Here is a 14,873-nt window from a genome sequence, read left to right as displayed (position 1 = left end):
GAGAATTTCTCCCTGCCTGCATTTTTTTTTTTTTTTTTTTTTTTTGTGGTACGCGGGCCTTTCACCGCTGTGGCCTCTCCCATTGCAGAGCACAGGCTCCGGATGCGCAGGCTCAGCGGCCATGGCTCACGGGCCCAGCCGCTCTGCGGCATGTGGGATTTTCCCGGACCGGGGCACGAACCCGTGTCCCCTGCATCGGCAGGCGGACTCTCAACCACTGTGCCACCAGGGAAGCCCATGTAGATGTATTTTTGATGTGTTTTTCTGGGACAGTGAGCTCCGTGTCCTCCTACTCTGCCATGTTGATCCCTCTCCTGAAAAAGTGTCATTTTAGAATCTGGCTATAGTTTGTGACAATTGGCCAAGGGAAAATGAAAGTTTCAGATTGGTATGGGGGAAATGCCTTAATGGTGTGGGTGGTAACGTAGGGCAAGGATTCTGGTTAGAGCTTAGGTGGAAGACGTATAGACAAATAAGAATTATAGTAGTGTAAGTAATAAAATAGGAGGAATTTTGGGTCTTTTGCTTGTGGGTGGGTACAACAGAAGTACCAGTTCTTGGAGAAAGAGTGTAGAGAAGGGCAAGAATCGGCTTGTATGAGATATGAGTGAGAAAAGAGACAGCTCATGTAAAATTCCATGAGTGGGGCTGGCCAGAGGACATGAGGGCAGCAGAGCCTAACATTAAACTTAATGTTGTCAGTTCATGTCACACTGTACTATAATCTATCTTTCCTAAATCATCAGCAAAGTCTGCTACCCACTAGGGCTTTGTGTTGGTAGGGCTTTGGGAACTACAGGAAGAGGGAAAGTGCAGCATATAGTGAAGTAGCCCAGATAACAGTAGCTCCAGGAAGACAACTGACCAGTGGGATGATTCAAAAATGATTCAGCAGGAGCAGGAATTCAGACCACATGAATGTTAGCTCCTGGGGATGCTCAGAAAACATGGAGGGAGTATGTACTTCAGTAATTGTCATGGGGACCCCAGCCATTTTTTTGGAGGGGGGATAGTGAATGAAAGGTGGGGACACACATGCACGACAAATATCTGGATTACACAGGTAGAATCCGAGGTTTCTTTTTCTACCAAAGAAGTCTTTTGTTTTTAAGTTAAATCTTGTCATGATTTTAAGCAATATAAACGAGGCAGTGCTCCATGGGTTCTGCTGTTTGCTAGAGTTCTCTTTCTGTTTTGTTAATACAGTTTCATTTATTATCAAAATATTTTCAGAGGGGTTAAGAAAATGTGAAGAAATGGAAAATATTTCTAAAGAGACAAGGGAAATCTCTTTATGAAAGTTTCTTTAGAGAGGCTCTTTAACTCCTGTCCTCACTTCCTGCAATCCCAGGTCTGCATCTGTCTCCTTTTGTGTCCTCCTCGAATATTTACAATATACAAGTATCTTTGAAAAACCCCACTCCAGAGGTCTTACTCCTGGTTCTATTCTTCTTTTAAAAAATCATCAGGGAGAAAGGATTGTCTCCATGCTGTCTTCTGTGTTTTATACCAGCCCTTTCTCTTTGGCCATGGAAACCAATGGTAGGCAGTTTTCTCTAGTAATGTTTTTCTCTAGTAATGTTCAAAGTATAAGGAGAACATTAGAATAACTTGCCTGTGATGGACTTAGTGACTGTCCCATTGTCTACTGCTGTAAACCAGAGCAATTTTCTTCATATTTTCAGTTAAAAGCATTTGTAGGATTTTGACTCTTCTGTTTCACTTATTTTCATTTTTTAAAAAGTAACACATACATACGGTAAAAATTTAAACTGCACAAGTGAAAACCAACATCCTAGTCTCCAGTCTTCCTTACCCCACCCTAGAGACAATTACTCTTGTCAATATCTTTCAGAGATATCTTTCAGAGATATAACCTCTTTAAAAATACAAAGGCTGCATATTATTTACCCTGTCGTAGGCCTTGCTTTTTTACTTAACAGTAGATTCTGGAGATTTCTCATTTTAGTACATGTAGCATTCTATCATTTTGTTTAATAGTTACATAGCATTCTGTTGTATAAATATATCATAATTTATTTAACCAGTCCCCTGGACACCGATAGACATTTAGGTTGTTTCCTGTTTTTATGATTTTTTTCTCCCTGACATGAAAAACAACAATGCAATGAATATTTTGGGCACACATGGGCTGTGTTAGGCAGAATTTCTAAAGTGGCTCCCCAAAGTTGTCCTATCCTAGTCCTCAGACACTGAATATGTCAAGTTATCATGCCTGTGAATACGTTGCATGGAAAGAAGAGGGGCTTTGTAGATGTAATTAAGGTTACTAATCAATTAACATTAAAATAGGAGATTATCTTGGATTATTTAGGTGGACCAAAAGTTCATGAAAGGAGCCCTTGAAAGGAGACAAGAGGAAAGCAGATGAGAAAGATATAGTGATTCAAAGGACAGGAAGGATTTGATGTGTCACTGCTGCTTTGAAGCTGGAAGGGGGTGAAGGATCCCCATGAGAAGGAATGTGAGCAGCTTCAAGTAGCTAAGGGCAGCAGCCCCAGCTGACAGCCCATCAGCTGAGGTTGAGAACTCCAGTCCTACAACCTCAAGGGTCGTAAGCCCTATATATTATCATACTTTTAAGTCTTTACTAATCTCTTAGGTAAACGGTGTTTTTCCACTATATTTTTTAAAAATTTTATTTTATTGAAGTATAGTTGATTTACAATGTTGTGTTAATTTCTACTGTACAGCAAAGTGATTCGTTTACACACACACACACACACACACACACATATATATATATATATTCTTTCTCATATTCTTTTCCACTATGGTTTATCACAGGATATTGAAATATAGTTTGGTGTGCTATATAATAGGACCTTGTTGTTTATCCATTCTATATATAATAGTTTGCATCTGCTAATCCCAAACTCCCAATCCATCCCTCCCCCACTTATTTATTTAACATTTGAAAGTTTGAGGTTGGGCATCTTCTCACATGCTTAAAAGCATTTGTGTGTGTGTGTATATATCTGTATCTATCTCTCTCTATATTTCCCTCCAAACTAGATATGTATTTTCTTTGCCAATTTTTGTAAATTGCTTTTAAAGAATTCTTTATATAGTGAGGAAATTTGCCTATTGTCATATTGTTTTGTTGATTTTTGGGGGGATATTTTTTATATATGGAATTTAAAAAAACTTTTCAAATTTATCTATATGTTATTTTACATCTTATGGATTTTTGTATTGGTTAAAATTTCCTTTCCTTCTCCTTTCCTTCCTTTCCTTCCATTCCTACAGTGTTCTCTTATGGTACTTTATAGCACTGTGTGATTTCACTTTTCACATTTAATTCTTGGATTCATATCGCATTTTTTTTTTGTATAAAGAATGCAATAGCAACTCAACTTACCTTTTTTCCCCAGATAACTATCCAGTTGTTTCAACATCATATATTGAATAATCAATGTTTCTCTCTCAAATTTGAAAGGTAAACCTAATCCTATAGTACATTCCTGTATATATTTGGTCCAGTTCTGGACTCCTTCCCTATTTGGTTCCACTAATGTGTTCAGCTATTTATCATATGCTTCATTTAAATAATTGTTCAACAGTTTCCCTTGGTTGACCTTTTTTTGGGAAATTTTTGTCTCGTTTGCACTTTCAGGTTCAGTTTCAGTGCATTCTATTTTTTGTTTACAGGGAGACCTGCTCGGTGCTTTGTGACCGCCTGGAGGGGTGGGATGGGGAGGGTGGGAGGGAGGGACACGCAAGAGGGAAGTGATATGGGAACATATGTATATGTATAACTGATTCACTTTGTTATAAAGCAGAAACTAACACACCATTGTAAAGCAATCCTTTCCTTCCATTCCTACAGTGTTCTCTTATGGTACTTTATAGCACTGTGTGATTTCACTTTTCACATTTAATTCTTGGATTCATATCGCATTTTTTTTTTGTATAAAGAATGCAATAGCAACTCAACTTACCTTTTTTCCCCAGATAACTATCCAGTTGTTTCAACATCATATATTGAATAATCAATGTTTCTCTCTCAAATTTGAAAGGTAAACCTAATCCTATAGTACATTCCTGTATATATTTGGTCCAGTTCTGGACTCCTTCCCTATTTGGTTCCACTAATGTGTTCAGCTATTTATCATATGCTTCATTTAAATAATTGTTCAACAGTTTCCCTTGGTTGACCTTTTTTTGGGAAATTTTTGTCTCGTTTGCACTTTCAGGTTCAGTTTCAGTGCATTCTATTTTTTGTTTACAGGGAGACCTGCTCGGTGCTTTGTGACCGCCTGGAGGGGTGGGATGGGGAGGGTGGGAGGGAGGGACACGCAAGAGGGAAGTGATATGGGAACATATGTATATGTATAACTGATTCACTTTGTTATAAAGCAGAAACTAACACACCATTGTAAAGCAATTATACTCCAATAAAGATGTAAAAAAAACAAAACAAAAAAAAGACTACTGAAGAGGGCAGGATGGGTTCAGAAGAGACGGTTGTAAAACCACAGTGTGACTGATCAAAGGTCTCACTTTGTGCTTCATTGGAGCTTGTGGGTGGGAGTGTGGAGGAGAAGGACCAATTATAGAAATGAAGGAATTGGAACACTGGAAGGAAAAGGATAATGTCTCCTATTATAATTGAGACCTTAATTTATTTCACATTAGGGCTTTATAGTTGTGTTATTGGTACAAGTCATAGTCCCATTTTTTGTTGTAAATCAGCCAGATAAAGTGGAGACTCTCAAAGCAGTGGATAAGAAAGAGTTCAAAGCTGGAATCCTGGCTCTGTCCCCACCCCTCCTTCTTAGCTGTGTGACCTGGGGGTAAATTATCCTTCCAAGTCTCAGTTTCTTCATCTCTAAAATGGACACACGTTCGGCACACATGTGCACACACACACACACATACAGAACTAAGTCAAGAATTGAAATCTATTGAATTTGCCCATGTAAAAGGGGGATTATTGGAAGAATACCATAAAATTGCTTGTAACGTCATTGTAGGAAGTGCAGTCAGACCTAATGGATCTAGAAATCCATCAAGCAGCCTTTGTCTTCATCTCTCTACTTTGATTCATTGTGCGCATAGCTGCATTTTCCTATTACTCTTTGCAGACAGGCTTTCTCTTATTCGTCATGATCACATGGTTAAAATGGCCACCAGCCCTGAGCCCCTCCAGCCTTTCCGGTTTCCACCATCCCCTGCCTTGCTCAGTCTCTCTGTATCTTGTTCAAATGCACGGATGAGAGATTCAGATTTGTAGCTTATCAGATAATGGGTGGAGATGTCTTTGAGTTAGTGGCCAAATCTCATTGTAATGAGTTGTGAGTCTGTGGGTAGAGTGTGGATGGGGTTAGCCAAATGGACTTCTGTGCACTCAGCAGGGGGTATAGACCAGAGAAGACTCTCTGAAAAGAGGACATGGATTGCACAGGCAAGGTAACTGCAAGAAAATGACTCTCTGTAATCCATTAATAAGCAGTACTTATTCATCATTGTTAAAATTAAATAATGGCAATTTAAAAAACCTGAACGAGAAGTCAGGCGAACTACCTTCTGGGCTGGTAGCCTTTTATTAGAATCACCTGGGGGAGATTTAAAAACTCTCATGACCAGACTGCACTCCACACCAATTAAATCATAAATTCAAAGTCTGAGGATGGGACTCAGTTATCAGCATTTTTCAAAGCTCCCGGGTGATTCCAAATATATAAGCAAGGTTGAGAAAAACTGTTGAAGTCTGTGTTCTTACTTAGCCGTTTGAACAGTCGCTGCACCTTATTGGATTTCAATCTTCTCATCTGTAAAATAACAGGTATCCCTAAGCCCCTTCCAGCTCTAACCTGAATTCCAAGGATTCAGACTTGATTTATCTATAATCAAACAAATTTCATACAACATACAGTCAGCCTTCCTTATCTGTGGGTTCTGCATGCACGGATACAACCAGCAAGGGATTGAAATTATTTTTTAAAATTCCAGAAAGTCCCCAAAAGCAAAACTTGAATTTGCTGCATGCTGGCAACTATTTACATGTCATTTACATTGTATTTACAACAATTTACATAGCATTTATCTTGTATTAGCTATTTTAAGTAACCTAGAGATTATTTAAAGTATACGGGAGAGGGCTTCCCTGGCGGCGCAGTGGTTGGGAGTCCCCCTGCCGATGCACGGGACGCCGGTTCGTGCCCCGGTCCGGGAAGATCCCACATGCCGTGGAGCGGCTGGGCCCGTGAGCCATGGCCGCTGAGCCTGCGCGTCCGGAGCCTGTGCTCCGCAACGGGAGAGGCCACAACAGTGAGAGGCCCACGTACCGGAAAAAAAAAAAAAAAAAGTATACGGGAGAATGTGTGTAGGTTATATGCAAATACCACAGCATTTTATATAAGGGACTTGAGCATCCTAGGATTTTGATATGGAGTGGGAGTGGTCTTAGTACCAATCCCCTGCAGATATAGAGGGAGGACTGTATTTCAAGATAACTTAAATATCATGAGGAATATCATAAAGAAAGTTGAAAGTACAGATTAAAATATGGTTTGTGGGTAGAAACTTCTTTTAATTAGTAAATAGTAATAGTTATAAATAGGTATCCTTTGGGTATGTAGCCTATGCCAAACCTCCCTAAACTTTTCTCTGGCTAGATTTAAAGATGGATGGAAATTTTTAATAAAGAAGAAATAGGAGAGTGTATAGTTTTCTTTTTGAATTGAACATTGTGAAAATAATGTATAACTTACAGTGAACAGCTCTGAATTTTGGTGTGGAAATGTTGTGGATTTTTTTTTTTTTTTACCTTTATGCGGACTTTATGTGAACTTCCTTTGCCTTTGGTGGAGCCACTTCTACCTTCTCAATGGAAAATGGTCCACCAGGCTTCCAGAGTATGGCAGCTCTGCACCTGATAACCTGGGAAAAAGAATATGGGGGCAGAAAAGGAAACTCCTTAGGCTTGGGAGTGGAGAAATCCTGTATTAATGATTATTTGAAGGTTGAATCCAATTCTTCTGCACTCAAGCCAAAAAAAAAAAAAAAAAGAAACCATCACTTAAATATACGCTGAATGTAGCCTCTTGAACCTCAATTCAACTTTTCTTGTACTGTCTCTGTATTCAAATTAGTCTTGCAATTCTAAGTATATTTACATAATGCTGCACAACCAAGAGGATAGATGTCATACTTTTGATCTTACCGTGAATGAAGTTGTCCAGTGTCAGGGTAGAAATGACTTCGCAGTGTAGGAGTTTTTTTGTGATCTTAGGTATGGGAGAGAATCAATTTTGGGGTGGAGGCAGGGATGGCCATCTAGTTGTGGCAATTCATCAAATGGTGGTGGTCCCTGGCAGACTGAGATTGACGAGGTTGTTGGTGGTATGGTAGTTCTTAGGGGTTCTGATTTCAGCCCACCACTGTTCTCATTATAAATTCTCTTCTTATGTGGTCTCACCTATTTTTATAGATTCAGCTACTACCTTTATGTAGATGATGTTCGCAATCTGTATCTATGGATACACTTGTCCCTAAGCTTTAGATTCTATTCATCAGCTACTTGAATGTCCTACAGGTACCTCAAATTCCACATGGTAAAACATATACACACCATTATTTCTTTCTTCTGCCACCACCCTCCCCCTGCCCAGGGGTGGACCTAACACGCAATCTGTTCTTTACTCTTTACTTTATTCTCTGTTTCAGTGAGTGGCCATGTAACCTACTCACTCATCCAAGAAAGAAACCTGGGAAGTAGCCTTAATTTTTCTCTTTCCCTCAGTCTCCACAATCTAAAAGTTTCTGTTATCTGTCCCTTCTTCTCCATTCCTGCTGCTACTGTGTGGTCCAGTCCTCATTACCTTTCACCTGGCTTGGGTTCATCACCTTCAAGTCCATCTGCTATAGAATTGCTATCTCAACTATAATTCTGATCATGCTCTTTCCCTACCTAAAAATGATATTGCCACCAATTGTTTATCAGAATCTGTCGACATGGTCTATGAGGCTCTCCATGATCTTCTTCCTGTTATTCTCTCCAACCTTATTTCTGGTCACTTCCAGGCACAAAAAATATTCTGGAGATTCTCCTCATGTTGTTTCATCTGCCTGTACAATTGTCTCCTCCTTTACCTGGTGAATTCTTACATCTGTAAGTTTCCTCTTAGATGTCACCTTCTCTGTGAAGCCAGGCTAAGTTAGGAGCACTTTCTCTCTCTTTTTTTATTATTCTTGCACACTCTTGTAATTACTGTGTCTCTCTGTGAGATCCTTGAAGGAGGGGGTATATCTTTGACTCTGGAAAGTTTGATGTAGGAGGGTTTGATATATTGCCTATTAAAGGACTGAAAAAACTGAGGAAAGGCAAAGCACATTAAGGGAATAAAAGAAAAGGGGAAGGAGAAGGAGAGGTATTAAGATTAAGACCCTCTCCCACTTTAGGAGTATAGAAACTACTTGGGCAATGAGGTGTTGGTAAATAGACAAGCGCACAGATTGACACAATTATGATATGACATAAAGAAGACTATACTTACTTTCTCTGTAGTACTCATGCTGATTTTCTCCGTGCTCTTCTGGCCACAGATGAATATATTGAGAAAGGGAGATTCTGGTTACAACTTTCAAAGTCCAAGAGAGTAAACATCACTGTTTGATCAAGAGGCTGGGTCCTGAGCTTTGTGTATAATCAGGAAATTAACACACCCGATGCTTGGAAGCTCAGATTTTCCTGTTCCTTAAGGGAGGTTCCTAAGTATGATATGAAATAGACTTAGCTCAGTGAAAATGCACAAAAGGTGAATTTGTGTAAACTTTTTTTTCTTCTCTCAATCATGAAGTTCTTTTGGTCTTTTAAATGTCCAAGTTTAAAATTTCTCATAACGTGTATAGAATTGTGTCTATGTTGTTTTTCAAATGCAGATATGATCTCTGTAACTCTAAACTTGAGTAATCCATTTGATTTTCCAAGCATGTGTCGCATTTTCGAGGAATTAGGATGTTACTAGGCAGTTTTATCTAGTAGTTTAGCATAAGCTCCTCACCTCTTGGTATTCTGAGCTGGTCACTCAGAGAAATTGAAACCAGTTTCTGTAAGAAGTCTAACAATCAGGATTTGGATTTGACCAAATCTCTGTATGTGGATTAAGAGAGTCTTGACCAGGACCCTGATGAACATGGGGACAAGGAAATACATTCCCGATGAAAGGCAACACCAGTGGGAAAGTTTTAGCTAGAGGGGAAGAGAAGAAGATTAAATGCTCTTTCTGTGTCATGATATGAGCATATGATTTTTCTTCCTTAGCCTGTTGGATTATGGTGGATTATATCGACTAATTTTCAAATGTTGAACCAGCTTTACATACCTGGAACACATTCTACTTGGTGTACTAGTTTTCTTTCTTTGCACTGTCTCTGCCTGATTTTGTTTTCATAGTAATACTAATTTCATGAAATTATTTCCTCTTCTATTTTCTGTGAGGGATTGTGTAGAATTGGTGTTAATTCTTTAAATGTTTGGGTGAATTCTTCAGTGAAACCATCTGGGTCTACAGATTTCTAGTTTGGGATGTTTAAATTTTTAAATTGTGAGTTCAGTTACCTTCATATTTGTGGGGCTATGTAAGTGATCTGTTTCGTATTTGGTGAGTTGTGGTAGGCTGCGGTTTTTGAGCAATTACTCCATTTTATCTAAGTTGTCAAATTTATGTGTGTAGAGTTGTTAATAGTAGTCTCTTATTACTCTTTTGATGTTTGCAGTGTCAGTAGTTATATACTCTGTATTATTCCTGCTTATTGGTAATTTGTATGTTCTTCCTGTTTTTCTTTGTCAGTGTTGCCAGAGGTTTGTTAATTTTATTGATCTTTTCAAAGAACAAGCTCTGTTTCATTGATTTTTCTCTATTTTTTTCTTTTCAATTTTGCCGATTTTTGCTATTAACTTATTTTGTTCTTTCTGTTTGTTTTTAGTTTATTTTGCTCTTTTATTTCTGGGGTCATGAAGCGTGAATGTGCGTTACTGATTTGCAGTTTTTCCTCTTTTTTAATGTAAGCATTTGGTGCCATATATCAGATTCAGTGCAGCTTTAGCTGTGTCACACACATTTTGGTATGTTTTTCATTTTCATTCAGGTATATGTATTTTTTAAACTTTCCCTTGAATCTTCTTTGACCTACAGATTATTTAGAAGTGTGTTGTTTAGCTTCCAGGTGCTTAGAGATTTTCCTTTTATTTCTGTTATTGATGTTTATGATTTCTGTTATTGATTTCTAGTTCAGTTCCATTGTGGTCAGATAACAAACTGTATGATTTCAATTCTCTTTCCTTTGTTGAGATTTGTTTAATGGCCCAGGATATGCTCTATCTTGGAATATGTTTCATGGGCACTTGAAATGAATGTGTATTCTGCTGCTTTTGGGTGGAATGTTCAATAAATGTCTCTTAGGTTCGATTAATTGATGGTGTTATACGTTCTTCTATACCTTTGCCTTCTTTCTAATTTGTCTATCAATTTTTCAGACAGGGATTTTGAAGTCTTTAACTAAAATTGGTCATTTGTCTACTTTCCCTTTCAGTTCTATCAGCTTTTGCCTCACAAATTTGTAGCTCTGGGTGCATACACATTTAGGATTGCTGTTTCCTCTTGGTGGATTGCCCTTTTATCATTATATAATATTCTGCCCTGCCTCTGATCATTTTATTTTCTCTGAAGTCCACTATATCTGATATTAATATAGTCACTCTTACTTTATTTTGATTAATGTTTGCATGATATATATTCTTTACCTCTTTCCTTTCAACCTGCCTATATATAAAGTGACTTTCTTATAGAGAGCGTACATTTGAGTCATGATTTTTAATCTACTCTACCAATTTCTGTCTTTTTAAAAAACAACTTTATTGAGATATAATTGACTTAATATACAATTCATCCGTTTAAATCGTACAATTCAGTTTTTTTGTAGATTCACAGATATGTGCAACTGTCACCACAATCAATTTTAAAATACTTTCATCACCTCAGAAAGAAACCCATACCTCTCTATTCCTTTCTCATCAACGCCCCCCACCCCAAACCACCACCCTGGTCCAATGCAACCATTCATCTACCTTTTGTCTGTATAGATTTATCTATTCTGGATGTTTTTACTGAATAGGATCATATGATATGTGGTCTTTTATGACTGACTTCCTTCACTTAGCAGTATGTCCTCAAGGTCCATCCATGTTGTGGCATGTATCAATAATTCATTCCTTTTTATGGCCAAAACATATTCCATTGTATTAATATAATACATTATCTATTCATCAGTTAATGCTTATTTGGGTTGTTTCCAATTTTTGACTATTATGAATAATGCTGCTATAGTCGTTCATGCACGTTTTTGTGTGGACATATGTTTTTATTTCTCTTGGGTGTATACTTAGAAAATAAATTGCTGGGTTATATGGTAGAACTCTATGTTTAATTCTTTGAGGAACTGCCAGACCGTTTTCCAGAGTGGTTGCACCCTTTTACATTCCCACCAGCAGTGTATGATGATTATGATTTCTCCACATCCTTGTCAACATCTGATATTATCCTATTTTTAAAATTATAGCCGTCCTAGTAGGTACAAAGTGGTATCTCACTGTGATTTTGATTTGAATTTCTCTGATGTCTAATGATGTCGACCATCTTTTCATGTGCTTATTGGCCATCTGTATATCTTCTTTGGAAAAATGTCTATTCAGATTATTTGCCTATTTTCAATTAAGCTCTTTGTCTTTTTTATTAAGTCATAAGAATTCTTTACTCTAGATACACATATCTCTTATCAAATATATGATTTGAAAATATTATCTACCATTCTGTGGGTTGTCTTTTCATTTTCTCAATAATATCCTTAGAAGCACAAAAATTTTTTATTTTGATGAAGTCCAACTTATTTCCCCTTCTTCTTCCTCTTCTTCTTCTTGTGTTGTATCTAAGAAACCACTGCCTACTCCAATGTTACAAAGATTTACACTGATCAATTTTTTCTAAGTTTTAGTGTTTACATTTAGGTCTTTGATCCATTTTGAGTTAATTTGTATATGATGTGAGGTGAAGATCCAACATTTTCTTTCGTGTGAGGATATCCAGTTATCCTAGCACCATTTGTTGAAAAGATATTCTTTCTCTATTGGATGTCTTGGTACACTTGTCAACTGACAACTGCATGGGCCTGGCGAGTGCTGCGGAAGGGTCTGCAGTGGCTGTAAGAGCTATTGGGGTTCTCAGCGGTACCTCTAGGTCCAATGGCTAGGGACCAAGGCAGGCAATGGTGGTGTCTGTGCAGCGGCTCAGCTGTGGGAAGAAGCTGCAAGTGTCTGTGTAGTGGCAGGGGCTGGTTGCAGACACACATGCAGTGGCAAGGGCCATTGCTAGTAGCAAAGGCTGGGGCCAGCTGTGGGTGCACCTACAGCTCTGGGGGCCCTGGCTGTTGGCAAGAACTCCTGTGGTATAGGGTCTTGCCATGGGCATGTGTGTAGCAGTGGAGGCTGGTGATAGAAGTCAGGCTGGTGGGATGCAGTTGTACAGGTAGACTGGCTAGCTGTAAGTGAGCACAGTGGTGCAGCCCAGTGACAGGAGTCAGTCAGGTCGGGGCTGGCAAGCAGCTATGGCGCCCTTGTTGTTGGTGTACACTCCTGTGGTTGCAGGGTCTTGCAACTGGCACATGGCAGTGGACAGGCTTGGACCAGTGGAGTGCAGGTGCAAAGCTGGAGTGGCTCATTGCAGGTAGGCCCAGCAGTGCAGACTAGTGACTGGAGATAGGGCAAAATCAAGACCCACAAGCAGCTGTGGGGCTGCGTTCGCAGGGCTGCAGGGTTTTGCCGTGGGTATGCACTTGGCAGTGGAGGCTGGAAGTGGGAGTCAGGCTGGCAGCATGCAGATGCATAGCTGGAGGCACTAGCCCCGAGCATGTGCACGGTGGTGGGGGTCAGCCACAGGGGTCTAGGCTGGTATCTTTGCACTTGTACAGAGGCTGGGGCTGGCTGCCTGTGCAATCCCAGGCTCTGGCAGGGAGGAAGGAGAAGGAGCAGGGAGGGACTCAGGCTGCTGAGTGAAATCTGGGGTGAAAACTGATGAAATCTGCAGGGGGTCCATGGTAGCTATGCAGGGGAAGGGGAGGGGGAGACTGACTCATTACTGTCGGGGGCTGGTGGTGGTGGAATTCAGGTTCCCCACTAGCTAGCATCACCTCCTGAGGCGGAGACTGCTCCTTATACTTCTGGACAGAGGTGAGAATTCCAACTCTCCGTTCAGCTTCCACTGACACCTCCCCAGTTGGAAAGGATAGCAGTGCCTTGTTACTGCTATCACATGGCCCCTATGACAATGGGGAGTGAGTGTGTGTGTGCGTGTTCGTGTGTGTGTGTGTGTGTGTGTGTGTGTGTGTGTGTAAGGGTAGCCTAATTATTGCTGGGTGGTAGTGAAAGTTCTGACTCTTCACCAGGGCTCCTCTGACACCACCTCAGGAAGGAGGGGAGGGGTGCCTCATTATTGCTGGGTGGGCATGGAAGTCTAGGCTTCCCACCCACACTATGGAGTGGGTGCTCCTTACTGCCAGGTGGGGTTGAAATTCCCAGATCCTTCCTTTGCCTTCTCTGACAGCACCCTGGTGGGTGGGGCTACAGTTCTTTCTGTTGTGTTTTGGTGGGAGTAGAGCAGCTATTATCTAAATGTTTTCTGTTTTACTAGGCTGCCCCTTTTGTAACTCTTTGGTTAGAGAGAGCAGGCTTTTGTTGGGGCCTTATTTTTTTGTCTGTGCCTGTTGGTGTTTTGAGGTTTCTGGCTTCTTCAGCTCTAAGTCTGAGATATATGAGGCATGCAGAAAACCCAGGTAACTCACACCCATACATTCCTTGGGTCTCCAGGTCTCTAGCCTTCTGCCTTCTTCTCTCCACCTTTCAGAAAGCAAACAAACAAATTAAAACCCCCCCAAACCCCACACAATATAAGAAATAATTATAAAAATATCAGCAAACAAAATAATGTAGATGCATTATATGTGGAATCTTAAAAGAAAGTTACAAATGAACTTATATACAAAACAGAAATAGACCCACAGGCATAGAAAACAAACTTATGGTTACCAAAAGGGAAAGTGGGGAGGGATAAATTAGGAGTTTGGGATTAACATATACACATGACTACATATAAAATAGATAACCAACAAGGGCCTACTGTATAGCACAGGGAACTCTACTCAATATTTTGTAATAACCTATAAGGGAAAATAATCTGAAAAAAATAGATGTATACATACATACGTATAACTGAATCACTGTGCTATATACCTAAAATTAACACAGCATTGTAAATCAACTATACTTCAATTAAAAAAGTAATGTAGATGGATTAAACTCATACCAAAAAAACCCTACAAATTAATGTCAAACTTTAATCAGTAGGTTTATTAGTGAAAAAAGCAGAAAGGAGCATTGCTGAGGATGTTTATGCTCCATTTTCAACATCTGGGATCTCAAAATGAGAAGACACAGTGGATGCTGAAACACAAAATTTCAAACACTGAAATGACTGACTTGCCTGCATAAATGTGGCTAGAACAAAATAATTACAGCATGAGTATTTTAAAGGACAAAATTGTCTACCTGCCCCCATTTGTTATGTCTACATTTATCTCCCCTCTTTCCTCATAGGCACCAGAAAATGTCCCCTGGATCAAGTCCAGTGGGTAGCTGGCAATCATAGGATTTGACTTTAGTAATAGGAAGCAGAGACAATAATCATCTCTGCTTATGAGCCCTGGAAGTCATCTCATTTGGATCTGTAGTTACAGGGTGCACTTCACTCCTTCAGTTTTTTTTTTTTTTTTTTTTCTTTTTTTTTTTTTTTTTCCAG

This window comes from Neophocaena asiaeorientalis, unplaced genomic scaffold, assembly GCF_003031525.2.
Source record: "Neophocaena asiaeorientalis asiaeorientalis breed wild unplaced genomic scaffold, Neophocaena_asiaeorientalis_V1.1 scaffold7, whole genome shotgun sequence".
NCBI lineage: Eukaryota > Metazoa > Chordata > Mammalia > Artiodactyla > Phocoenidae > Neophocaena > Neophocaena asiaeorientalis.
This window is presented reverse-complemented; position numbering follows the sequence as displayed.